The sequence below is a fragment of the Oryx dammah genome, unplaced genomic scaffold (assembly GCF_014754425.2).
Source record: "Oryx dammah isolate SB20612 unplaced genomic scaffold, SCBI_Odam_1.1 HiC_scaffold_27, whole genome shotgun sequence".
In the NCBI taxonomy this organism is placed as follows: Eukaryota; Metazoa; Chordata; class Mammalia; order Artiodactyla; family Bovidae; genus Oryx; species Oryx dammah.
In genome coordinates, this window is record NW_024070211.1 from 126302206 (window position 1) to 126327983 (window position 25778).

At 40.5% G+C, this 25778-nt stretch overlaps 1 protein-coding gene across 1 annotated transcript in view; it reads left to right on the forward strand.

The window, feature by feature from the left end:
- The window catches only part of FAM171B (family with sequence similarity 171 member B), a 78460-nt gene that overhangs the window by 884 nt on the left and 51798 nt on the right, over window positions 1-25778 (forward strand). The gene's annotated exons all lie outside the window — the stretch shown is intronic.

Consider the following 25778-nt stretch of genomic DNA (forward strand, 5'->3'; position numbering starts at 1 on the left):
TCTGTTTAATAAAAATGAAACAAACCAAGAATGAAATAGGAGTTTGTGATTGAAGGAAAGGGAAAAGGAGAGAGAGGGTGGTTGAGATCAAGTCTGTAGTGGATGTTGGTATAGCAAAGCCTGCCCCCAGAGAGGGGAATCTCCTTACTTGTTAGTAGGAGGTAATGAGGCAGGTTCTCCGCACTATTCAGTGAGGGTGAGGAAGTCCCTTTCAGTATCTGTAGCTGCAACAGTCCCTCCGTTCCTGCCTGGTTCCCCTCCATTAAGGCTCCACCGGTAAGCAAAAAGCGGGATTGTCCATTTTAATAGCTTCTCCCCACCCCCCACCCCAGTTCCCTTCCCTACTGTAGAAGCTGCCTGCTATTTGGAAAGAAAAAAAAGCCATCAGTTTTTTTGGCAAGTGGACTTAGGTTTCTGCAAAACCAAAGTGAATTGTAACATTTAATTTTGCTTTAAAATCCTGCCTAGTAACATCTACAAGATGCTGAAAATGAGATTTTTGAAGAGTAGGATTCAGTATCTTATTTTTTACTGCTTGTTCATCCTCAAAGAGCAGTACTCTGGCAACACCAGCTGCGATTCCTGACACAGCCAGGATGATTTAATTTATCAGAGTGCTCTGAGCAAAGGATGAAATCACCACAGTGCGGAGGAAAGCATGTGTTTCTGACACCCTTTTAAACCAATTAATAACACTTGAGCATGGCTGAGAGTCCTGAAAGGTGTGCGGAGGGTGGTGGTTTTCTTTCCTGGCTTTTTATAACTGACATTGCTAACCACAGGGCTTCAGTGAGGCAGCTGTTAGACACAGTGTTTGCTGAATTGAAGGAAATGAGAGATAGGAGAGTGATTGAGAGCTTGTCTTCATGATTTCATAAATTACGGAACAGAAGTCTGAGAGTAGAGATGAACTATGGTTTACAGTATATTTTTATTTGGATTTATGTTTCAGAAATATTCGTAACATGGGTTTTGACTACTGCCATTGTGAAATAATATGAGAAACTTCTGTATTCTGCATGCATGTGCAAATATTTGCTTTCTGATATTTGGGATAGAATATTTTTGAAAAGGATTATTTGGGGGGAAATGCAGCTTAGGAGCGTATTTACCTATTAGACTAATGGAGATAAAGGAACCACTAGCCAACAGATCAGACTAGAGCCTGAAAAGTAATATGACTCTTGCATTACCCGCAAAAACTCTACCTCTCTAAGGCAGTGCCAACTAGGAGAGCAATTCAGCTGATTGCTGTTTTAGTTAGAGATATTGGGTTGCATCTCTGGAGAAGGGAATGGCAATCCACTCCAGTATTCTTGCCTTCAGAATCTCAGGGACAGAGAAGCCTGGCGGGCTATAGTCCGTGGGGTCACAGGGAGTCAAGACAGAACTGAGAGACTAACACACACATTGGGCTGCCGAATGAAACACAACCTGTACACAAAGAAGCTAAAATATTCCTCTGAGCACATTGTGATCTAGATTGAACTGGTCTTCCTGCTTCAACCTTTGTTCCTCTACTCTCTGTTCTCCTCACACAGTTAGTAATCTTTTAAAAAATATTAAATAGGACCGTTTCAGCTCACAGTGGCTTCCCATGGCTCTCAAACTAGATTCCCAGACCCTGAAAATGGCCTTCAAAGGCCTACATCCTCTATGCCCGCCTCCTTCCTGTGTCCCTTGGCTCTCTCCCGAACTGAGTGCTGGGGCCATACTCTCTCTCTGCTTCTTCTGTTGGCAAGTGGGCTCTGGTGTGGGACCTTTGTGCTTTTCATTTTCTCTGCCTGGAATTCTGGACCTTCACATCATCAGATTTGCTCAGATATCACTAGAACAGAGAAGCTTTTCTGACCGTTATATTAAATAGCAATCTGCATGCTCTTTTCTGAATGATTCTCCTCCACAGCATTTAATATCCTCAGCCCTTCTTGTAAACCTGTCTCCTCTTACTAGAATGTAAGCTCTCTGAGGGCATGAACTTTGCTTTGTTCATTATTACATAGAATTATTACATATCTTTCTAGCACCTAGAAGAGCACATGTGACTCATAGGCACACATTAAGTTTTTTGAATGAATAAACTAATGTTGGCATTGGGCATCTCTTTTACTTTGAGTTTATGTTATTTAACATCTTGTGAAATTCTTCATTGAAATTTAGCAGGGGCATATAAAAATAAATCGTAGGTAGAAATATTTATAGGAGGAGGTTATAAAGTGCATTTATCTTGGACTTTTAATTTTAGCTAATTTCACTGTTTATCTTGACTGCAGACAACTTCTAGAACAATACTTAAGTCCACTTTTTAGGTTCTGTCAAGAAGATTCTTTACCCTGGCACACTTATAATTCTCTTATGACCTAGGAGGGTATTATATACCTTTAAATAGCTCTGACTGAGCCTGGCAGTTCTTTCTTTGCCTCTGTATGGTGCTTCTGATTTTTCAGACATTTGCCCTTCTCAGGCAAAATGTAGAAAACTAATAAGACATGTTTAGTGACTCATATATGATTGAGCTTCATAAGTCCATACAGAAAAACTGACTGTTGACTTTTACTTCAGATTTTATTATTTTCAAAATTTTTGTCTCTTTATATAGCTGAGAAATAAGAAAGTGACGTTAAAAGAAGTTGAATATGAAATTTATAAAATCAAGGTATAAAAACAAATCTGTTATCTCATTAACTTCTAAAACATCACCCTCAGTGTAGCAAGAAAAAAGACGAAAGTTGAGATCTGTTTTCTCTAGCATCTACAGCAGCTCTGATTTCTCCATCTGCACCAGTAATTGTTAGAAATAAATATTTGAGGGATGAGGGAAGAATTAATTTGAGGGTTGGTAGTAACTGAAACAATAATATCATATCCAGTCTGGTGGCCTATTAGATGGGAGGCATACTGGGGGTTGGGGTGAGCAGAGCTGGAGAAAACGGTGAGCTCCATTTCAGATTCTCCACGTGAAGTGCAACCACAGGGAACCTCCATGGATTTTTATAAAAGTCTTCTGCATACAATGAAAGCTTGTTGAGGGGTATGTTTTCACAGTATAAATGTGTCTTTATACTGATATACTGTTTATATCAGTGATTGTGTGTTTCACTGATTAGGTTCATTCGCTCAGTCATGTCCGACTCTTTTCGACCCCATGGACTGCAGCACACTAGGCCTCCCTGTCCATCACCATCTCCCAGAGCTTGCTCAAACTCATGTCTGTTGAGTCAGTGATGCCATCCAACCATCTTATCCTCTGTCATCCCCTTCTCTCGCCTTCAATCTTTCCCAGCATCAGAGTCTTTTCTAATGAGTTGACTCTCTTCATCAGGTGGCCAAAGTATTGGAGCTTCAGCATCAGTCCTTCCAATGAATATTCAGGACTGATTTCCTTTAGGATTGACTGGTTTGATTTCCTTGCAGTCCAGGGGACTCTCAAGAGTCTCCTCCAATGTCACGGTTCAAAAATATCAATTTGTTGGTGCTCACCTTTCTTTATGGTCCTACTCTCATATCCATACATGATTACTAGAAAAACCATAGCTTTGACTACATGGTTCTTTGTTGGCAAAGTAATGCCTCTGCTTTTTAATATGCTGTCTAGGTTGGTCATAGCTTTTCTTCCAAGGAGCAAGTGTCTTTTAATTTCATGGCTGCAGTCAGCATCTGCAGTGATTTTGGAGCCCAAGAAAATAAAGTCTGTCACTGTTTCCATTGTTTCCCGATCTATTTGCTATCATATGATTGGACTGGAGGCCATGATCTTCGTTTTTTCAATGCTGAGTTTTAAGCTAACTTTTTCACTCTTCTCTTTAACTTCCATCGAGAGGCTCTTTAGTTCCTCTTCACTTTCTGCCATAAGGGTGGTGTCATCTGCATATCTGAGGTTATTGATATTTCTCCTCGCAATCTTGGTTCCAGCTTGTGCTTCCTCCAGCCCAGCATTTCTCATGATGTACCCTGCATATAAGTTAAATAAGCAGGGTGACAATATATAGTCTTGACGTACTCCTTTTCCGATTTGGAACCAGTCTAGTTCCATGTCCAGTTCTAACTATTGCTTCTTGACGTGCATACAGATTTCTCAGGAGGCAGGTCAGGTGGTCTGGTATTCGCATCTCTTGAATTTTCCAAAGTTTGTTGTGATCCACACAGTCAAAGGCTTTAGCATAGTCAGTGAAGCAGATGTTTTTCTGGAACTCTCTTGCTTTTTCCATGATCCACCAGATGTTGGCAATTTGCTCTTTGGTGCCTCTGCTTTTTATAAATCCAGCTTGAACATCTGAAGTTCTCAATTCACGCACTGTTGAAGCCTTGCTTGGAGAATTTCGAGCATTGCTTTGCTAGTGTGTGAGATGAGTGCAGTTGTGCAGTAGTTTGAACATTCTTTGGCATTGCCTTTCTTTGAGATTGGAATGAAAACTGACCTTTTCCAGTCCTGTGGCCACTGCTGAGATTTCCAAATTTGCTGGCCTTTTGAGCATAGCACTTCAACAGCATCATCTTTTAGGAATTGAAATAGCTCAGCTGGAATTCCATCACTTCCATTAGCTTTGTTCATAGTCATGCTTCCTAAGGCCCACTTCACTTTGCACTCCAGGATATCTGGCTGTAGGTCAGTGATCACACCATCATGGTTATCTATGTCATTAAGATCTTTATTGTATAGTTCGTCTGTGTATTCTTGCCACCACTTCTTAGTATCTTCTGCTTCTCGTAAGTCCATACCATTTCACTGATAAGTAGTTTTAAACCTTTTAGCTTGGAAAATGTCAAATACATAGAAAGTAAACAGGATAGTATTCATAAAGCCATACCCATCACCCAGCTTTAACAGTGATCAAATTCTGCTGTCCCTGTTTCCTTCACAGTTCCTTTCATTTCTACTATGTGGGATTTGGGGGAAGTGGAGAGGTAAAATGTACTTATATTAAAATGGACATATCTAAACTGTACACTTTTTAAACAAGCTAGTTTATTAGGTGGGGAAAGTGGTGCTTGATGTAGAGTTGCCACATTTTATATATATATGTATATATATAAAACGCTGGACTGGAAGAAACACAAGCTGGAATCAAGATTGCCGGGAGAAATATCAATAACCTCAGATACGCAGATGACACCACCCTTATGGCAGAAAGTGAAGAGGAACTAAAAAGCCTCTTGATGAAAGTGAAAGAGGAGAATGAAAAAGTTGGCTTAAAGCTCAACATTCAGAAAACGAAGATCATGGCATCTGGTCCCATCACTTCATGGGAAATAGATGAGGAAACAGCGGAAACAGTGTCAGACTTTATTTTGGGGGGCTCCAGAATCACTGCAGATGGTGACTGCAGCCATGAAATTAAAAGACGCTTACTCCTTGGAAGAAAAGTTATGACCAACCTGGATAGCATATTCAAAAGCAGAGACATTACTTTCCCGACTAAGGTCCGTCTAGACAAGGCTATAGTTTTTCCTGTGGTCATGTATGGATGTGAGAGTTGGACTGTGAAGAAGGCTGAACGCTGAAGAACTGATGCTTTTGAACTGTGGTGTTGGAGAAGACTCTTGAGAGTTCCTTGGACTGCAAGGAGATCCAACCAGTCCATTCTGAAGGAGATCAGCCCTGGGATTTCTTTGGAAGGAATGCTGCTAAAGCTGAAGCTCCAGTACTTTGGCCACCTCATGCGAAGAGTTGACTCATTGGAAAAGACTCTGATGCTGGGAGGGATTGGGGGCAGGAGGAGAAGGGGACGACAGAGGATGAGATGGCTGGATGGCATCACGGACTCGATGGACGCGAGTCTGAGTGAACTCCGGGAGTTGGTGATGGACAGGGAGGCCTGGCGTGCTGCACTTCATGGGGTCGCAAAGAGTCGGAGACGACTGAGCGACTGAACTGAACTGAAACTGACATTAAAATTTTATTATCACTCTGGTTTTGTCTTGCAAAAAATTCAAAAGTCATTTTCAAGTTAGCTTATGATTATATATTTTGTAAATATTAGTTTAAAAATATCAAAAGTCATAAAATGACTTGAAAAAAATGACATGAAAAAAACCTCTATACTTCAGATTCAGGTAGTAACATAAACTGTAGTCTCTTGACAAACGGATACATCCCTGTATTACCCTTATTAAGACAGAAAATATTTATATTGCCTTAGAAAGTTCCCTCATGCCCCCTTCTCAGGCAGTCTTTGACCGTGACCCGTTATACAACTGTTTTGATTGTTTTTGTCATTTTGTGTTTCCCAGACCATAAAACAGAAGCATATATCGTGTACTTCTTTGTCTAGCTTCTTTAGCTAAGTCTAATTTCCAACGGTTTCATCCGTGTTGTTGCTTGTTCAATAGTTTATTCCTTTATACTGCTGAGTAGTATTCGATTGTATGAATTATTGCAGTTTGATTTATCACTTCTATTGAAGGAGGTTTGGGTTATTTCAGTTTTAGCCATTGTAAATGAAGCTGCTACATTCTTGTACTTTTGAAGTTAAAACCTTTTTTATATTCTGTATAGCTGGGACCTATTTAACTTAATACAATTTGAAAATAGTGAAATTCAGTATAGAATATTACTGTATACTTTTTATTACGTTCAAAAAACTTGATTAAACTTCTTGATTTAAGCAAACCTGTTTGAAATCTCCCATCCATGAAGGCATTTGCTTAGTTTTTTTTTTCTGTTCAAGGAATTTGAAAATCAGTAGAAGTAGGACTAGACATTGACTGTTTTAGCTAAAGTACTCATGCTTTGAAGGCCATAATCCCAGATGGAGTAATTATGATTTCTTTCCAGGATTTTAATCACCAAAGGGAGCTGTTTCTTGGTGTTGATTACAGGTTGAAAAACTCATGCCATTGTGTTGAATTTCAGTCCAGTTTGTTTCAGTGGTGGTTTTTCATTGTTCTTAATGTGCCTGAACAGAAACTATGAAATATTTTTTGGAAACAAAACTCTTCCACTTAAGTATATAAATATTGAACTTGAGTCTCGTGCCTCGGTCTGTTTGACTAGGTTAGTGGCAGTATTGTCATTCATTGACTTGGTTTAATGTAATGTGTCCTAATTTTTTTTTCCTAGCCAAGTTGCCTTCGCTAGGAAATCGATACAAGATTTTCCATCTGCTGCTAGTAAAAAAAAATGTATGCTTTGGAGTAGTTACCTGGAAAATTTTAAAACCATGAAAGCTGTGCGCATTGTAGTGAAATATATAATAATCTTAAGAAAAGAGCTTCTGTTTGCTTTGAAGATTCTGTTTGGAGATGTTTCTGTAATTGCCCTTTTGTGTAAGCACGATATGTCCAAGACATACCAGATTCTCTGCCTCTTACTTTTTTGTGGCTGGGTTATAAAGACTAGGCAGCATTCTTAACTACTTGTTGATGATGTCTGTGAGTGTAAAGGCCGGTTCATTTGGACCTGAAGTGAGAAGTGATTTTTGGGTGCCGTTTCATGTAGGGTAGAGGGTGTCAGTGAAGTGAAGCGAAAGTGGCTCAGTCCTGTCCCGATTCTCTGTGATCACATAGATGGTAGCCTGCCAGGCTCCTCTGTCCATGGAATTCTCTAGGCAAGAATACTGGAGTGGGTAGCCGTTCCGTTCTCCAGGGCATCTTCCCAACCTAGGTCTCCCTCACTGCAGGCAGATTCTTCACCAGCTGAGGCACCAAGGAAGCCCAGAGGGTGTCAAATAAATAGCAATGCTTGTTTCAGATCTGCCTCAGTGACCTCGTGAATCGTGACTGTAGAGTGTCTCAGCAGTGCCTTGGGCTTCTCTGAAGCCTTGAGTTGATAATACCTGTTAATCTCTCCATGTTAAGCTTCTCTGTCTTGCTTGGAAACTAAGATTTTAAATTAATTTTATTTATATGTGACCGAGATTTCAATTGCTATTTACTGTGCCTTTTTTTTTTTTTCTCAACTAGGTTTCGATATCATAACGCTTGAGGGGCTAATTTAAACATTTGCCGGTTATCATCAGTTATTGTACCTAGTTTACTTTTGTTTTTGTTCATTAGAGAAATAGCATTTATAAAGTATATACTTTTAATTCACTCGTTAGCTGTGCTGAAATTTAGAACACTCATATAGCTAAGCCAATGGCAGTTCTTATCTGTGGACCTAAAGGCTAGTTGGGCTTTCATTGACCACTTGACTAGTTAGAAGCTGGTTGAAATATCCAGCCTCAACCCAAGGCTTGTACTGTGAGGCCTTTGGGTTACCTCGGTGGTAAGTGCTCCAGGGATGTTGTAGAATTTCATATCCATTGTCTTAATACCAGTGTCCCTGGTTTTATTCATACCTACCTATTCCGATTCTTTTTTGTAACAGAAATATGATACAACAGAAACAGAATGGGAGATGGACAATTTGTTTTTTCTGATGGGTTAACTATAACCAGGAATTAAAGCTACAAACGTCCTGGATTTTGTGACCCATTCTACCCTTGCCTGTCTCCCCACCCTGCCCCCCACCAGCAGTATTTTTAGAAATGATAGAAATTAATCTGCCTGCAGTGTGGGAGACCCAGGTTTATCCATGGATCAGAAGATCCCCTGGAGAAGGGAATAGCTACCCATTCCGGTATTCTTTCCTAAAGAATTCCATGGACAGAGGAGCCTGGCGGGCTACAATCCATGGGGTCGCAGAGAGTCAGACATGACTGAGTGACTAACCCTGGGTTAAAGCTGTCAAAATATGGCTGTATATAGTTAAAACTTAAGTCTTGGAATTGTTGGCTCTTAAAACTGGGATGAGGTAGAAATGGCCTTCTCCTAAGTGCTTTGCTTTAGCTGTGTTTGAAAAGTATATGACATAAGCTGGAACACTTAAAAAAAAAATTTGGTAATTTATAAATCTTTTTTTTAAAAAGACAGTTATTTTTTAATTGAAATATCATTGATTTACAATATTATATGTTCCAGGGGCACAACTATAGTGATTCCCAATTCTTAAAGGTTAATACTCCATTTATAGTTATTATTCTGTGCTGTATAATACATCCTTCTAGCTTATTTATCAAATACACAGTAGTGTTTGCCTCTTAAATCCCTACCCCTGTCTTCCCTCTGCCCCCATAACCATTAGTTTGTTCTCTGTATCTGAAGTACTGTTTGTTTTTATTTATTCTTATTTTTAAATTTTTATTGACGTATAGCTGCTTTATAATATTGTTAGTTTTTGGTGTACAGCAAAGTGATTCAGTTTTATATATATATACATATATCTGTACACACACACGTGCCTCAGAGAGTAAAGAATCTGCAATGTGGGGGACCCAGGTTCGATTCCTGGGTCAGGAAGATCCCCCAGAAAAGGGCGTGGCTACTCACGCCAGTATTCTTGCCTGGAGAATTCCATGGATAGAGAGGAGTCTGGCCGACTACAGTCCATGGGGTTGCAAATAGTCAGGCACGACTGAGCACCTAACTCTTTCACATACGTACAAATATCCATATCCATATATATATATATATATATATTTATGTGTGTGTGTGTTAAGTCACTTCAGTCGTGTCTGACTCTTTGCGACCCTGTGGACGGTATTCTGCCAGTCTCCTCTGTCCGTGGGATTCTCCAGGCAAGAATACTAGAGTAGGTTGCCATTTCCTCCTCCAGGGGATCTTCCTGACCCAAGGATCAAACCTCATGTCCTGCGGCTTCTTCATTGCAGGTGGATTCTATACCATCTGAGCCACCAGGGAAGGCCATATATACACACACATATATTATATGTTCTTTTTCAGATTTTTTTCCATTATAGATCATTAACAAGGTACTGAATATAGTTCTTGTACTATGCAGTAGGTCCTTATGTTTATCTGTTTTATATATAATAGTCTGTATATGTTACTCCCAAATTCCTATTTTATCCCTTCTCACTGTCTTTCCCCTTTTTAACTATAAGTTTTTTTTTTCTATATCTGTTTGTTTTATAAATAGGTTCATTTGTATCATTCTTTTCAGATTCCACATATAAGTGATCCCATGATATTTCTCTTTCTCTGATTTACTTCACTTCATATGATAATCTTCAGGTCCCACATCCACATCTTAAAAGAAATTGTGGTACCACCTGGCAGATACAAAGCCTGATAAAACTGTTACTTAAGGCTGTTACTTAAGGATAATTTGATTTTCTTCACAGCAAATATGACTAAGATAAGTGAGCTCTTTCCCTACCAATGAATTCAGTTCTGTTAATCAGAAGTCAAAAAAAAATGTATTTTTAAATTGCTTCTATGCCATGGTATTTCAAATAGGAAAAAAGTTGTGTGAATCAGTAAAGCTTGGTGAATCTTCTTCTCCCCTGGTATATGTAGAGGGACTCACTGTCCCTTATACTTATATGGCAGAGGTTCTAGGGAACCAGTACAGCGTATCATGAGCACCCTGCAATTAATTACACAGTCGGCAGTTACCTAGTGTTGAGATCAGCTGTAAGATTTTCAAAGGAATCCTTGACCCCCAAAAGGTTAAGAAAACCTGCCTTGGTTAATTACGCCTTTGTTAGTGGACTCAATAAGAACAAAGGTAACATTCAGACTCAGCTAACATTTTTCTGTTTCTTTTTTAATATGTAAAGTTCCTGTTATTGTGTGTCTGTAATGGGTAAAACTAGCTTTTCAGTGATATAACCAATCCTGCCAGAAGGCCTTAACCCTTAAAGGAACTGACTGCTTGGAATGCATGTACCTTGGCTGATTCTTTCAACCTTTGGCTTTTCCTTTCTGTTTATAGAATGGCTACCAAAATGCAGCAGTTATCTTTTTAAAATTTTTTAATTAATTTATTTTTGGTTACACTGAGTCTTCACTCCTGTGCTCAGGCTTTGTCTCATTGCAGAGAGTGCAAGCTCCTCGCTAGTTGTGGCGCACAGGCTTATCAAACAGTGGCTTCCCTTGTTGCACAGCACAGGTTCTAGGCAGGGGGCTTCAGAAGTTGTGGTGCATGGGCTCATTTGCTCCGCAGCATGTGGAGTCTTCCCGGACCAGGGATCGAACCCATGTCCCCTACATTGGCAGGCGGATATACTGATACAGTGGCAGTATCCACTGTACCACCAGGGAAGTCCCAGGTTTATCTTTTGATAAACCACATGACTTTGAATTGTTTTGCATCGAGGTTTCATTATATAATAACCTGGTAGGATATCTTATACCTGAAAAAAGCCCTCTGTTCAGAATTTTTTGGCAGTCAACCCAGAAACTCTGCATTTTGGCTCTTGGCTCTCACACTGAAGGACAGAGTCACAAAGATTAAGTTAATAGTCTTAACAAGGGCTCTGATGACTTTGTGATTCATCCATCCCTCAGGCCTGATTATAAACTTCAATCAGTTTTAGCAGATGAGGGCCTGCCCTGGTTGTTATTAGTTTACAGAGAAGGCATTTATAAAAATGTAAACTCTTTCCCACCTGCTGAAATAAGTATTAATCTTTGGTTTTAAAACAGTTTCTGGGTCAAAATAGTAATTTCAGCCTAGTGTGATTTAAGTTTGTGGTTTGAACTTGCTCTTTTTATCACCAGTGCTGTTCTAGGCTTTCAGAATTAATATCATCTCTAAACTTATTGAGACTCATGTTTTCCTTACTGTTTTTGATTTACACCTCTCCTAGTTTCACTAATAACTGACTGCATTGGAAAAGCTAGATGCTACAAAGAGTGATTCCTTGTTTTGAGAAGTGGCTTAATATTGCAAATTTTTTTTCATTTGAAAGTCCAAATGTAAAAATTTATGTTACAACACATTCTGATGTTCCAAAGATAAATAATAGCATGTGTTGAGACTTGGAAAGCTAAAGCTTCAGAAAACAGTATGAGTGCACAGGCAGGAAGGTAAAAACAATGTAAGCTCCCCTGACAAATCTGGGATTTTCTGTGGCCATTGTGTATCCTGTATGTAAGGACTGGCTCACAGACTAGAGCTCTATGCAGGGTCTACATGTGGGACCCTTTATGGATGCAGCAGCTTAGAGATCTGACAATGAAAGAGGAAAATATGGTGACCCAAATTTACTCCCCTTTCTTTGTATCAGTATTCTTTGTAATGAAGTCTGAAGTTTGTAATTTTTGAATAATTTGCTATGTAGTAATTACATGATATTTTAGAGTTATACTTAAGTATCATTAGGAGAAGGCAATGGCACCCTACTCCAGTACTCTTGCCTGGAAAATCCCATGGATAGAGTAGCCTGGTGGGCTGTAGTCCATGGGGTCGCTGAGGGTCGGACACGACTGAGTGACTTCACTTTTACTTTTCACTTTCCTGCATTGGAGAAGGAAATGGCAACCCACTCCAGTGTTCTCGCCTGGAGAATCTCAGGGACGGGGGAGCCTGGTGGGCTGCCGTCTGTGGGGTCGCACAGAGTCTATGAACACGACTGAAGTGACTTATCCATAAAATATTTGATACTGTAACATGTAGATAATTAAATGTCTTTATGTTCTAAAACGTAAAAGTAGAAAAAGATTTTTTTCCTTTAACATTCTCTCTTCTCACTCTTCCTTCTCACAAGGTGATCTCATCTACTCCAGTTGCTTTAAATACCATCTATAGGCTAAGACTCTCCAGAGTGTACTTCTGAATATATCCACCAATTATTTTGACATCTTTATCTGGATAGATTTCAAGATTTTCTGTTAAACCATGCCTAAGTCTGGATTCTTCATTTCTTACCACACCTTCCAGGATTAAAAAAAATCCTCTCCTGGCTTTTTTTTAACTGCAGTCCCCATGCTATACACTACCTTCCAGAACTTACGTTGTTAACTAGCAGTTTTTACCTTTCAGCTACCTTCACCAGTCGTCCTTGTTGTTAACTAAAAACTCCACTGTTACTAAAGTGCCCCTGTGACCAATAAGGAGAATTGAGGATGCTCTCCTTGCCACTTCCTTCTTCTCCTGGCCCATCACCAACCCATCAAGTCTGTTTCCTAAGTATTTCTCATCTGTTAACTTCTCTTCATCTTCACTGCCCCTCCGCCCGCCCAGGTTACTCTTCCTGCTCTAGTTGGGCTCGCATATTAACTGGCCTCCCTCTGTCCATTCTTGGTGCTGTGAAATCCATGCCCCAGAGCAACGATGGAGGCCATCCACCCACCCCATGACAATAGCAGTTATTTTATTTTTAAGTACAAACCTGATCGGGCTTCCAAAGACATTGAGAACCAGTGATCTGTGTGTATGAGTCTGCGTGCTTTCCTACCCAGTCTCAGCTCCAGCTTCTCTCCCGCTTCATCACTACACTCCTGCTCTCTGTGCCTTGAGTGTGACAGGTTTTGTTCCTCAGCACCTTTGCAGGTTGTTTCTCTGCTTGCAGTACTTCCCTGCTTCAACATGCACACGCATTCTCCCCCCGCCCCTCTCTCCCCTGACTAATTTCATCCAAACTTCCAGTATTAGCTTAAGTGCTACTTCGTTGGATTTTCTTTGGCTTTCCAGTCTGAACTAGGTTCCTCTGCTATTCTGTCCTCTCATAAGCATTTTGTAATTGCTCAGGGTCTGTAGTTGAGCTGTAACTAGGCACCTTAATTCCTAGCTAGGCATCTTGTTCCATAATTCCATATTTGTCTTCACCTCTATATTGGAAGCCAGGTGAGGCCAGCTGTAATAATTGTTTTGGTTGGGGCCATATCTTGTATAAATAGTCACTGAGTGAAAAAAATAATAACTCCATGTGGATAAATATGTGCAGTTGAGTATCTTCTTTCATTCCCTAGCTTGAGTGGGCTTCTCTAGAGAGTGTATATATATGAAAAGAACATTATATAGGGAAAAGGCTGTAGTCTTGCAGAATGAAGTGGCCAAAGTATGCAGGTTTTGGATCAAGAGCAATGTTGGCTTTGAAAAAAAATATTGAAAGGGGAACTGATGTTTATTTGGATTTAACTCAACATATGTTAGTTTATATATGGTGCTACAGATAACATAGGAGAAGGCAATGACACCCCACTCCAGTACTCTTGCCTGGAAAATCCCATGGACGGAGGAGCCTGGTGGGCTGCAGTCCATGGGGTTGCTGAGAGTTGGACATGACTCAGTGACTTCACTTTCACTTTTCACTTTCATGCATTGGAGAAGGAAATGGCAACCCACTCCAGCGTTCTTGCCTGGAGAATCCCAGGGACGGTGGAGCCTGGTGGGCTGGCGTCTATGGGGTCGCACAGAGTCGGACACGACTGAAGCAACTTAGCAGCAGTAGCACAGATAACATACAAGATTCCTACAGTAACTGATTTCATTCATTTTTTTTTTTCCTTTCTTAAACAAAACTCTCATTGTAGAGAACACTTGGTGGTGACATAGAAAGACCGCAAATGCTAAAAGTATGATCAATGCTGTATTAGAGGGATATTTAGGAGACTGTGGGAACGCAGGTTTGGGGGAAATGAGTTGGCCTGTTTCCTGGAAGAAAGAACACTTAAAGTGAATCCAAAGTGATAAAAGCAGAAAGAAATATTTTTAAAGTCATTTTATTTATTTATTTTTAGCTATCCTGGCTCTTTGTTGCTACACGGGCTTTTCTCTAGTTGCGGCGAGCACAGGCTACTCTCTAGTTGTGGTGCAAAGGCTTCTCATTGCTGTAGCTTCTCTTGCTGCAGAGAATGGGCTCTAGGGCATGCAGGCTTCAGTATCTGCAGTACGCGGGCTCAGGAGTTGTGGTTCCCTGGCTCTGGAACACAGACTCAATAGTTTTGGTGCACGGGCTTAGTTGTTCCACGTATATGGGATCCTCCCATGTCAGGGATCAATACTCATGCCTGCTGCATTGACAGGCAGGTTCTTTACCACTGAGCCACTAGGGAAACCCAGAAATAATTTATTTTTGATTTAGGTCTATTTTTTCATTTCTTTGTGATTAACAGTATGATAATTCTGTTCCCTTTAATATCTTATATTCTCTAGAATTCTTTTTCTTTCCTTTAATTCCTCTTTATTTCGTATTCCAAATGGCTCACCATTCCATACTGTTATGAAGAAAAAGGCCATAGTTCTTCCACTGTGCACACATTTCTTGAAGACCAGACTGATGTACACACTTCTTTCTAAATAAAGGAATTGAATTCAGGATTCACACATAAGCCCCATTTCTACCAGTTTAGATCTGCTGTAACCTAGCAGAGACTTCATCTTGCCTCTGCACTGATATAGAGCCGAAATACTTTCCCCTGCAGTTAGCAGTAGCTATCGCCACCTCGACCAACTTGTGCTGTTTTTTTAGCATCTCATTTCTCCACATGAGCACAACACCAAGAGCTGTGTCTTGACATCTCTTGTAATGTCCCTCTCCCATCTGGGCCCAAACTATTGGCTGTTTCACCAGTGTGTCTCAGAAACAGCCTGGCTTCTCTTTTTTTCTCTTCGGTGACCCCAAATTTCATTTCCACACCCCACCACAAGGCAGGGAAAGTGAAGTCGCTCAGTCGTGTCTGACTCTTTGTGACCCCGTGGACTGTAGCTCTCCAGGCTCCTCCGCCCATGGGATTCTCCAGGCAAGAATACTGGAGTAGGTTGCCATTTCCTTCTCCGGGGGATCTTCCTGACCCAGGGATCGAACCCAGGTCTCCCGCATTGCAGGCAGACACTTTAACCTCTGAGCCACCAGGGAAGCGGTTTTGAGTGATTTAAAATTTGTTAATGATTGTGGTTGTACCATCTGAACTGTACTTGCAGTTGCCTGGTTTTCTCCTAATGGGAACGTTTAAGAAAAACTAGTAGATAGGGGTTTTATGTGTTCATGAACTTTTTCTCCATTAAGATACTCTAGAGGTGTCTTCATAGCAAGAGGCCATTTAACTGACATTATCTAAGCATGAGAAAAGTTCTCACACTTGTGTGTAAGTCACTTCACTTGTGTCCAACTCTTTGCAACCCTATGGACTGTAGCCTACTCATGGGGTTCCCTTGTCCATAGGATTCTCCAGACAAGATTACTGGAGTGGGTTGCCATGCCTTCTCCAGGGGGTCTTCCCCACCCAGTGATCGAACCCACGTCTCTTCCATCTCCTGCATTAGCTGGCAGGTTCCTAGGAAGCCCTCTCACATTTACGTGAAGCTATACGCTTTGATATATTTTTGTGGATCAAGTTCAGGTTTGTCCTTACGCTTTAAAGCACCCTATCATGCAGTTTTTGCATTTTTAAAAACCCTTAAATTTTGTACATCTTCCCGGCTAGGGGAGCTGAGACACTGGGACAGGTGGCTTGCCGGGGGGAGCATATGGGCTGACGCACGCTGTTCCCCCTTGGGCTCCAGCCCAGTGTGTCTGCTGCTCTTGCTCTGAGGGTGATGGTGTGCTGTGCTGTCTTTTGGGCTTTCAGAGACTGAGGAGGAGATGATACCACATACACCACCATTCAGCATGGTGCTTACATGATTCACATGGAAGAGGCAGTATATTAACCTATTTAATGAAAGACATTGTCTTAGCCCAACAGATCTGCTCCCTGCTTTAGATGTGTTTCTCTCCCCTCTCTATTTGACCTGGGGAACCAGGATTCATCGATTCTGTCCTCTCCCCCACACTCACCTAGCACTCACTGGTTTCTGTTAAGTATTCATCACAGTGTCTTTCCGGTTCATTCCTTCTGTTTCATTCTCTTGGCCACTCGCTCATCTAGCCCATCCCCCATCTAGCCCATCCCCCTCTCCATCTGCTTGGACATTGACAGTAATCTTCTAGGTCTCCCTGTTTTTTTCTTGCTTCTCACTCAAACCATACCCTTACTCCCTGCGTCTTCCTGAAACCTCATTTTCATTTTTAAGCTTTCACTATGTTTTCATTTAAAATGTGAAGCTGTGCCTCTTTTAAGATCTGGGGAAACATTCAGTGGGTAGGTAAAACATTTGTTTGAAATGATAATTTTTGGAAATGGTAAAACAATTATTAAAAACTTTTAATTGAACTGTATAAAAATGATCGAAGAAAAGGTATAGAGCTTCAAGTAAAGGATGAATGAATAAATGAATCTTACAGATTGTGCAATATAGCTTTCACTTTGATTGGTTTGTTAATATTTGTACAGATAACATGTTACAAATCCACTTTCAGTTCAGTTGCTCAGTCGTGTCCGACTCTTTGCGACCCCGTGAACCACAGTGCAGCAGGCCTCCCTGTCCATCACCAACTCCCGGAAAAAAAAATCCACTAGGTTGTGATAAGACCAGGTTTCGTATTGTTGTTCTTACTAAGTCATGTCCGACTCTTTGCTATACCATGGACTGCACAAAGGTAGCATTGTAGCTTCATTATGCTCCAAAATGGGAGGTTCTGCCAGGCTTTCAATTTATTTTGTCTTTTGGTCATTTCCTCCCAGTCTAAGATCAATTCCCATTAATCAGCTTTTTAAGTGTATCTTAGATGGTGGACACATATAGAACCATGTCTGTCTAGTACCTCTCTTCCCCTTTCTTCTGCTTACGCTGCCCTCATCCATCCACATTTGATGGTCGGAATGCTAAGATGTAAGACCTGAGAGTTGTCATCAGTCGTGTTCTCCACCGTGTGGAGAAAGCGAGTCAGCCTGTGGATGGATAGGATGAAGCCGATATACAGAGATGGAGCTCCTGGTTACAGTCATTCTCCAGATCAACTGGATAATTGCCATCCCTGTGGTTTGCTTGTAATTTTTCTTGTATCCATCAATTGATAAGTTTCCCTTTTGCCTCAGGAAATTCTGGTTGATTTCTATAACTTTAATCCAAACGTCATAACTAGATTAATATGTTATTTCCGGGCGTAAGTCCTAACTCCAAGCAGATTTTAAATTCAGTGACTCTTCCCTCCTCCCTCATTGTATGTGCTCAGCCGTGCCTGCCTCTTCATGACCCTGTAGACTGTAGCCCACCAAGCTCCTCTGTCCATGGATTTCCCAGGCAAGAATACTGGAGGGGGTTGCCATTCCCTCCTCCAGGGGATCTTCCTGACTCAGGGATTGAACCCACGTCTCATATGTCCCCTGCATTGGCAGGAGGGTTCTTTACTATTAGTACCACCTGGGAAGCCCCTCCCCGCTGGCATTGCCCTAACTCTGTTTTATCCCTGACTCCATCAGAAACCAACTTAACTCTAATCTTTTCATGAAGGTTTTTCAGTTCTCAATTATTTTTCTCTTGCTGCATCACTTGGTGATCTCTCTTTGGTGATTCAGTACTTGATAACATGGTATTTTGAATTAGTCCCTAATTGTTTCTGGTGTGTGTGTCTCTTCTGAATTCCTTTAGAGCATAGATATACTTCTTAGTCCATTTTTACCTTCCAGAATGCCTGACACTCAGTAAGTGCTCAATAAAAGCATGGCATGTTGATTCCTAACATGCTGTGATACTGCATATTAAGACAGATAGCTAAAGTCTTTTGTTAGGCACATTATTCATTTACTCTTCATGCCTGCTACAGTGCTAGAAAGATGGTAGGTGTGCCTAAATTCATGTTAATTAAAATATTCTTATATATATGAGTTTGGAGTAAATACTGATATTAAATGAATTTGAAGATGATGAATATTGTATGATGCTGTAAGGTTGAGAGCTGTGAGTTGTGTGCGGTTCTTATACCTGGACTACTTTGTCAGAGACAGTTTCTTCCCTTTTCTATATTTTTGTTCCCTCTTATTTCTACTTTTATTTTTTTGTCTCTCATTAGCACTCAGTTTTATCACTTTTTGGTCCGTGATGAAAGCCTCATGCCTCTCACTCCCTCTCCCTCTTTTTTCTCACTCACTTTCCCCCCACCTCACTTCACAGGACCAATTTAGATGTCCTCAGGATTCCAGACTGAAATCGTTTTTTCTCCTCCAAATACTGCTAGAGCCTCTGACTTACATAAACAGATCTCAAAATCTACATTGCAAACAAGTGCATTTAATTAATCGGTCCTCAATAATTATCAAATAAAAGTTCTTTGTCACAAAACTCATAATAAATGAGGGCAGTCACGAAAGACTTCATGGCACTTTAAAAAACTGCCTGACTAGCTATTTATGGTTCTTGATTGTAATGTTGAAGCGGAGAGGCCTTGGAGAATTTGAGCCACAGAAGAAGGCCCGTGTGGCATGGCTGCCCTGAGGGGAGTGAGGTGAGAAGGTGGTGGAATGGGGTGGTAGAGGCAAGCAGGACTCGGGTGTGGTTATGGCAGCTCATTGGGCTCTGTGCCCTCACTTGCTTCTGTGTCTTTGTCAGAAGAGGAATTGTTCTCGGCCTCTGTAGTTTGGTGGCTATTCCATGGGCTTTGGAACTTGGACAGCTAGAATTCAAAATCTGCTCTGCCCCTTCTTAGGCCTGCTCTTGGGCAAACTAAACTTCCTCTGAGATAAAGATACTGAGACTTAACGTTGAAGCATTGTCAAGTATTAGAGTTGTTGTGAAACACCTAGAACTTAACACCTAGAACTGATAACTGCTGTTATTAGAGCTGATTTGTAGTAAATTAAGTACTTCAGAACTATGAGTGTTCTGTCTTGATGTCTGATGGTAAGGATTGAATAAGTAGACAGAAACCATAATGTGTCGATTGTTACCACTTTCTAGTAAATGAGGCTGGATTTCTTTTCATTGCTGTAATGCGTTTCCTATAAGTTGGTTCTAAAGAGAATGTTTCGTTAATAAGAAGTTTTAAAGCATATTGTGGAATAAAGTTTCTGTTTTTCTCTTCAGACAGCCTAGAAATGACATTGTCTTTGGAACCTTACCTCAAGCAAGCATGCAAATATATTTGAAAGCCAAAAATTCATCTGTGAGCTTCATGCTTTCACTATTATAGTGATTCCTTTTGTTTTGCTGAAAATAACAACTTGGTTCTTAAGAAAGGCTGAATTCAAACAATAGTTTTTATTATTCTTTTTTTTCTGTCCAGAAAAATCTTAACACGATCTAGAATATTCTCAGCATACAAATAAGCCGATGAATACTGGCTGTGGTCTTTGGAAAACTATGTATTGAAAAGATAGTGTTTCTTTGTGGAACAAACAGGAATATTTTGCAGTTCAACTCCTGTCTTTTTGCTAGCCTTGGATTGTGCTGGAAGAAGGATCTGTCCATGAAAATGATGTGTCTGGAAGCATTTTTGTTAGAAAAGAATTCTGCAAAGCAGATGAAATCTTATTTTATTTTTGAATACAACATATCTCAGAGGAGTAGTAAATTATGTTTCTCTCTAGTATTGTGGTTCCTACCACTGCAGAGAAGGGCATTAACATCCTAATGGAGGCAGCTGATTGATTAACATATTGATTAGATCTAGAAGGTTGTGTTCTGTGAACTTGGCAGGGCAGTTGCATCTGACTAGTTTAAAATTTTCTAATGTTAACAATATTCACAAGTAAAAAAATATCTAAGGTGTTTTCATTAAAAGATGAGATGGAAGAATGAAATAGAATTATTATAAACTACACATTAAGTAGGAAGAAAGAGGAAGTCATGAATTGTAAAGGCCAAATAAGATTCATCAGGAGTTTACTGAAAATTCCTAGTCATGATGATGTAGTTGTGTTCAAATTAAAGTAATAAACAAGATGAAGGTTTATAAAGCTAGTAGGACAAAAATAAATGAGAGCTCATAGTTTAGGAGTTACTTTTAGTCCACTTTGAATGTAGACAGAAACAAAGGATTCAGTGTTAGTGATTTGTTTTTTTGTTTGTTTGTTTGTTTTGCTCTGTACTTACAGAGCCTGGCAATTGGCAGGAAGGAAATTATCAACCCTGAACTTGTGTTGGGTTCACAGTAATAACTTCCTGGGTGGTTGGTTCAGTGGATATATATGTTTGCTTCTTGATTGGTTAGGTGGAATTGATTGACAGGTTGGGCAGAGGCTAATAAGTCGGCTTTTTCTAAATTGATGGCTGGCTAAATATAAGATTTGATCTTGTTCAATTCTCAGCATAAAGCAGCTTATGCTGTGCTCTCAGGTTTTGTCTTAAGAGAACGAACTAGAAACACTTAATTTAAAGGTGGTAGCTTCCTGTGGCTGATTCATGTTGATGTTTGGCAGAAACCAACACGAAACTGTAAAGCCGTTATCCTTCAATTAAAAATAAATTTTTAAAAATTTATCTCTACTTTTAAAAAGGTGATAGTTTCTTAGGCTATTAAACCCAACAATTAAAAATTAAATGTGATATACTGATATTCTAAGATGGAAAATGATCCAGTGAAATAGAGAGATGGACATAGAGAGTAACACTCAAATTCAGTATACCAACTGCAGGTGAACATTTACAAACTCTGACTTTTTGAAGGAACTTTGAAGAGCAATTTTTTTGCTCTCAAGATACTTAACATTAAATTGATTAAGAGGGCATAAACAGATGTAAATATAATTTAATGTAAGATGCCATAATATGCCCCCTTAGAGTTTAAAAGTACTATGGGAACCAGAGGGAAGGAGAAACAGATTTTCAGTTTTTAAGGGATTAATTTCCCAACTGCTATGGCTTAATTACCTGCTTTATTGTTACCACAGTTTTAGAGCTTACATTAAAGGGAATGGCTGAAAACGAGTAAGGAGAATTTTTTTTTTTTAATTGTCGCTCATTAGAAGGTTAGCTGTTAGAAGGAGAGAATAGAAACTAAGATTTTGGTTTATGTTTTTATATTCACTCACCTATTCGCTGTAGGAATTCATTTTCCCACTTCTGTTTTTATTTCAAAAATGTCATATTATTATGAAAGATTCCAAACAATTAGAAATGTAGTCTGTATGTCTACTTAGTTTCATCAGTGAAATTAGTCAAATATTACCTTTTTGCTATTTGCTTCAGATTTCAAGAAGCAAAAATTAAACTTAGACTCAGGCTCCACTCTCCACTCTGAATTAATCATTGTCCTGAAATTGGTGTTAATCTTTCTGTTTAAAAAACTGTTATATATATATATGTATGTATGTATGTATGTATGTGTTGGTGATGGTCTGCCACAGGGACAGGGGCTCTGGGTGCAGCAGACTTGGGTATGGCATAAGCTCTCGGAGAACTGACTGAGTTCTAACAAAATGTGGTCCACTGGAGAAGGGAATGGCAAACCACTCCAGTATTCTTGCCTTGAGAACCCCATGAACAGTATGAAAAGGCAAAATGATAGGATACTGAAAGAGGAACTCCCCAGGTCGGTAGGTGCCCAATATGCTACTGGAGATCAGTAGAGAAATAACTCCACAAAGAATGAGGAGATGGAGCCAAAGCAAAAACAATACCCAGTTATGGATGTGACTGGTAATGGAAGCAAGGTCTGATGCTGTAAAGAGCAATATTGCATAGGAACCTGGAATGTTAGGTCCATGAATCAAGGCAAAGTGGAAATGGTCAAACAGGAGATGGCAAGAGTGAGCATCAACATTTTAGGAATCAGCAAACTAAAATGAACTGGAATGGGTGGATTTAACTCAGATGACCATTATATCTACTACTGTGGGCAAGAATCCTCTAGAAGAAATGGAGTAGCCATCATAGTCAACAAGAGAGTCCAAAATGCAGTACATGGATGCAATCTCAAAAACGAAAAAGAATGATCTCTCTTTATTTCCAAGGCAAGCCATTCAGTATCAGGGTAATCCAAGTCTATTCCCTGACCAGTCATGCTGAAGAAGCTGAAGTTGAAAGGTTCTATGAAGACCTACAAGACCTTCTGGAGAAGGCAATGGCAACCCACTCCAGTATTCTTGCCTGGAAAATCCCATGGACGGAGGAGCCTGGTAGGCTGCAGTCCATGGGGTCCTGAAGAGTTGGATATGACTGAGTGTCTTCACTTTGACTTTTCACTTTCATGCATTGGAGAAGGAAATGGCAACCCACTCCATTGTTCTTCTCTGGAGAATCTCAGGGATGGGAGAGCCTGGTTGGCTGCCATCTATGGGGTCGCAGAGAGTCAGACACGACTGAAGCGACTTAGCAGCAGCAGCAAGACCTTCTAGAACTAACACCCCAAAGAGATGCCCTTTTCATTATAGGGGACGGGAATGCAAAAGTAGGAAGTCAAGAAACACCTGGAGTAATAGGCAAATTTGGCCTTGGAGTACAGAATGAAGCAGGGCAAAGGCTAATTAGGTTTTGCCAAGAGAATGCACTGGTCATAGCAAACACTCTCTTCCAACAACACAAGAGAAGACTCTACACATGGACATTACCACATGGTCAACACCGAAATCAAATTGATGATATTCTTTGCAGCCAAAGATGGAGAAGTTCTATAGAGTCAGCAAAAACAAGACGGGGAGCTGACTGTGGCTCAGATCATAAACTCCTTATTGCCAAATTCAGACTTAAATTGAAGAAAAGTAGGGAAAATCACTAGACTATTCAGGCATGACCTAAATCAAATCCTTAACGATTATACAGTGGAAGTGAGAAATAGATTTAAGGGACTAGATCTGATGGACAGAGTGCCTGATGAACTATGGACAGAGGTTTGGGACACTGTACAGGAGACAGGGATCAAGACATGTCAATGTATGGCAGAAACCACTACAAATTGTAAAGTAATTAGCCTCCAATTAAAATAAATTAAAAAAAGAAATGCAAAAAAGCAAAATGGCTGTTTGAAGAGGCCTTACAAATAACTGTGAAAAGAAGAGAAGTGAAAAGCAAAGGAGAAAAGGAAAGATATACCCATTAGAATGCAAGTTCCAAAGAAGAGCAAGGAGAGAGAAGAAAACCTTCCTCGGTGGTCAGTGCAAAGAAATAGAGGAAAACAATAGAATGGGAAAGACTAGAGATCTCTTCAAGAAAATTAGAGATACCAAGGGAACATTTCATGCAAAGATGCGGTCAATAAAGGACAGAAATGGTATGGACCTAACAAAAGCAGAAGATATTAAGAAGAAGTGGCAAGAATAGACATGAGAACTATACAAAAAAGATCTTCACAACCAAGATAATCACAATGGTGGGATCACTCACCTAGAGCCAGACATCCTGGAATGTGAAGTCAAGTGGGCCTTAGGAAGCATCACTATGAATAAAGCTAGTGCTGCTGCTGCTAAGTTGCTTCAGTCGAGTCTGACCCCATAGACAAAAGCCCACCAGGCTTCCCCGTCCCTGGGATTCTCCAGGCAAGAACACTGGAGAGGGTTGCCATTTCCTTCTCCAATGCGTGAAAGTGAAAAATGAAAGTGAAGTCACTCAGTTGTGTCTGATTTGTAGCAACCCCATGGACTGCAGCCCACCAGGCTCCTCCATCCATGGGATTTTTCAGGCAAGAGTACGGGAGTTGGATGCCATTGCCTTCTCCGAAAGCTAGTGGAAGTGATGGAATTCCAGTTCAGTTCAGTTCAGTCGCTCACTCCTGTGCGACTCTTTGTGACCCCATGAATCACAGCACACCAGGCCTCCCTGTCCATCACCAACTCCCGGAGTTCACTCAGACTCACATCCATCGAGTCAGTAATGCCATCCAGCCATCTCATCCTCTGTCGTCCCCTTCTCCTCCTGCCCCCAATCCCTCCCAGCATCAGAGTCTTTTTCAATGAGTCAACTCTTCGCATGAGGTGGCCAAAGTACTGGAGCTTCAGCTTTAGCATCATTCCTTCCAAAGAAATCCCAGGGCTGATCTCCTTCAGAATGGACTGGTTGGATCTCCTCACAGTCCAAGGGACTCTCAAGAGTCTTCTCCAACACCGCAGTTCAAAAGCATCAATTCTTCGGTGCTCAGCTTTCTTCACAGTCCAACTCTCACATCCATACATGACCACAGGAAAAACCATAACCTTGACTAGATGGACCTTAGTCGGCAAAGTAATGTCTCTGCTTTTGAATATGCTATCTAGGTTGGTCATAACTTTTCTTCCAAGGAGTAAGCGTCTTTTAATTTCATGGCTGCAATCACCATCTGCAGTGATTCTGGAGCCGCAAAACATAAAGTCTGACACTGTTTCCACTGTTTCCCCATCTATTTCCCATGAAGTGATGGGACCGGATGCCATGATCTTCGTTTTCTGAATGTTGAACTTTAAGCCAACTTTTTCAATCTCCACTTTCACTTTCATAGAGGGTTTTTAGTTCCTCTTCACTTTCTGCCACAAGGGTGGTGTTATCTGCATATCTGAGGTTATTGATATTTCTCCCGGCAGTCTTGATATCAGCTTGTTTCTTCCAGTCCAGCGTTTCTCATGATGTACTCTGCATATGAGTTAAATAAGCAGGGTGACAATATACAGCCTTGACGTACTCCTTTTCGTATTTGAACCAGTCTTTTGTTCCATGTCCGGTTCTAACTGTTGCTTCCTGACCTGCATACAGATTTCTCAAGAGGCAGGTCAGGTGGTCTGGTATTCACAACTCTTTCACAATTTTCCAGTTTATTGCGATCCACACAGTAAAAGGCTTTGGCATAGTCAATAAAGCAGAAATAGATGTTTTTCTGGAACTCTCTTGCTTTTTCCATGATCCAGTGGATGTTGGCAATTTGATCTCTGGTTCCTCTGCCTTTTCTAAAACCAGCTTGAACATCAGGGAGTTCGCGGTTCACGTATTGCTGAAGCCTGGCTTGGAGAATTTTGAGCATTACTTCACTAGCATGTGAGATGAGTGCAACTGTGCGGTAGTTTGAGCATTCTTTGGCATTGCCTTTCTTTGGAATTGGAATGAAAAGTGACCTTTTCCAGTCCTGTGGCCACTGCTGAGTTTTCCAAATTTGCTGGCTTCTTGAGTGCAGCACTTTCACAGCATCATCTTTCAGGATTTGAAACAGCTCAACTGGAATTCCATCACCTCCACTAGCTTTGTTCATAGAGATGCTTTCCAATGCCCGCTTGACTTCACATTCCAGAATGTCAGGCTCTAGATGAGTGATCACACCATCATGATTATC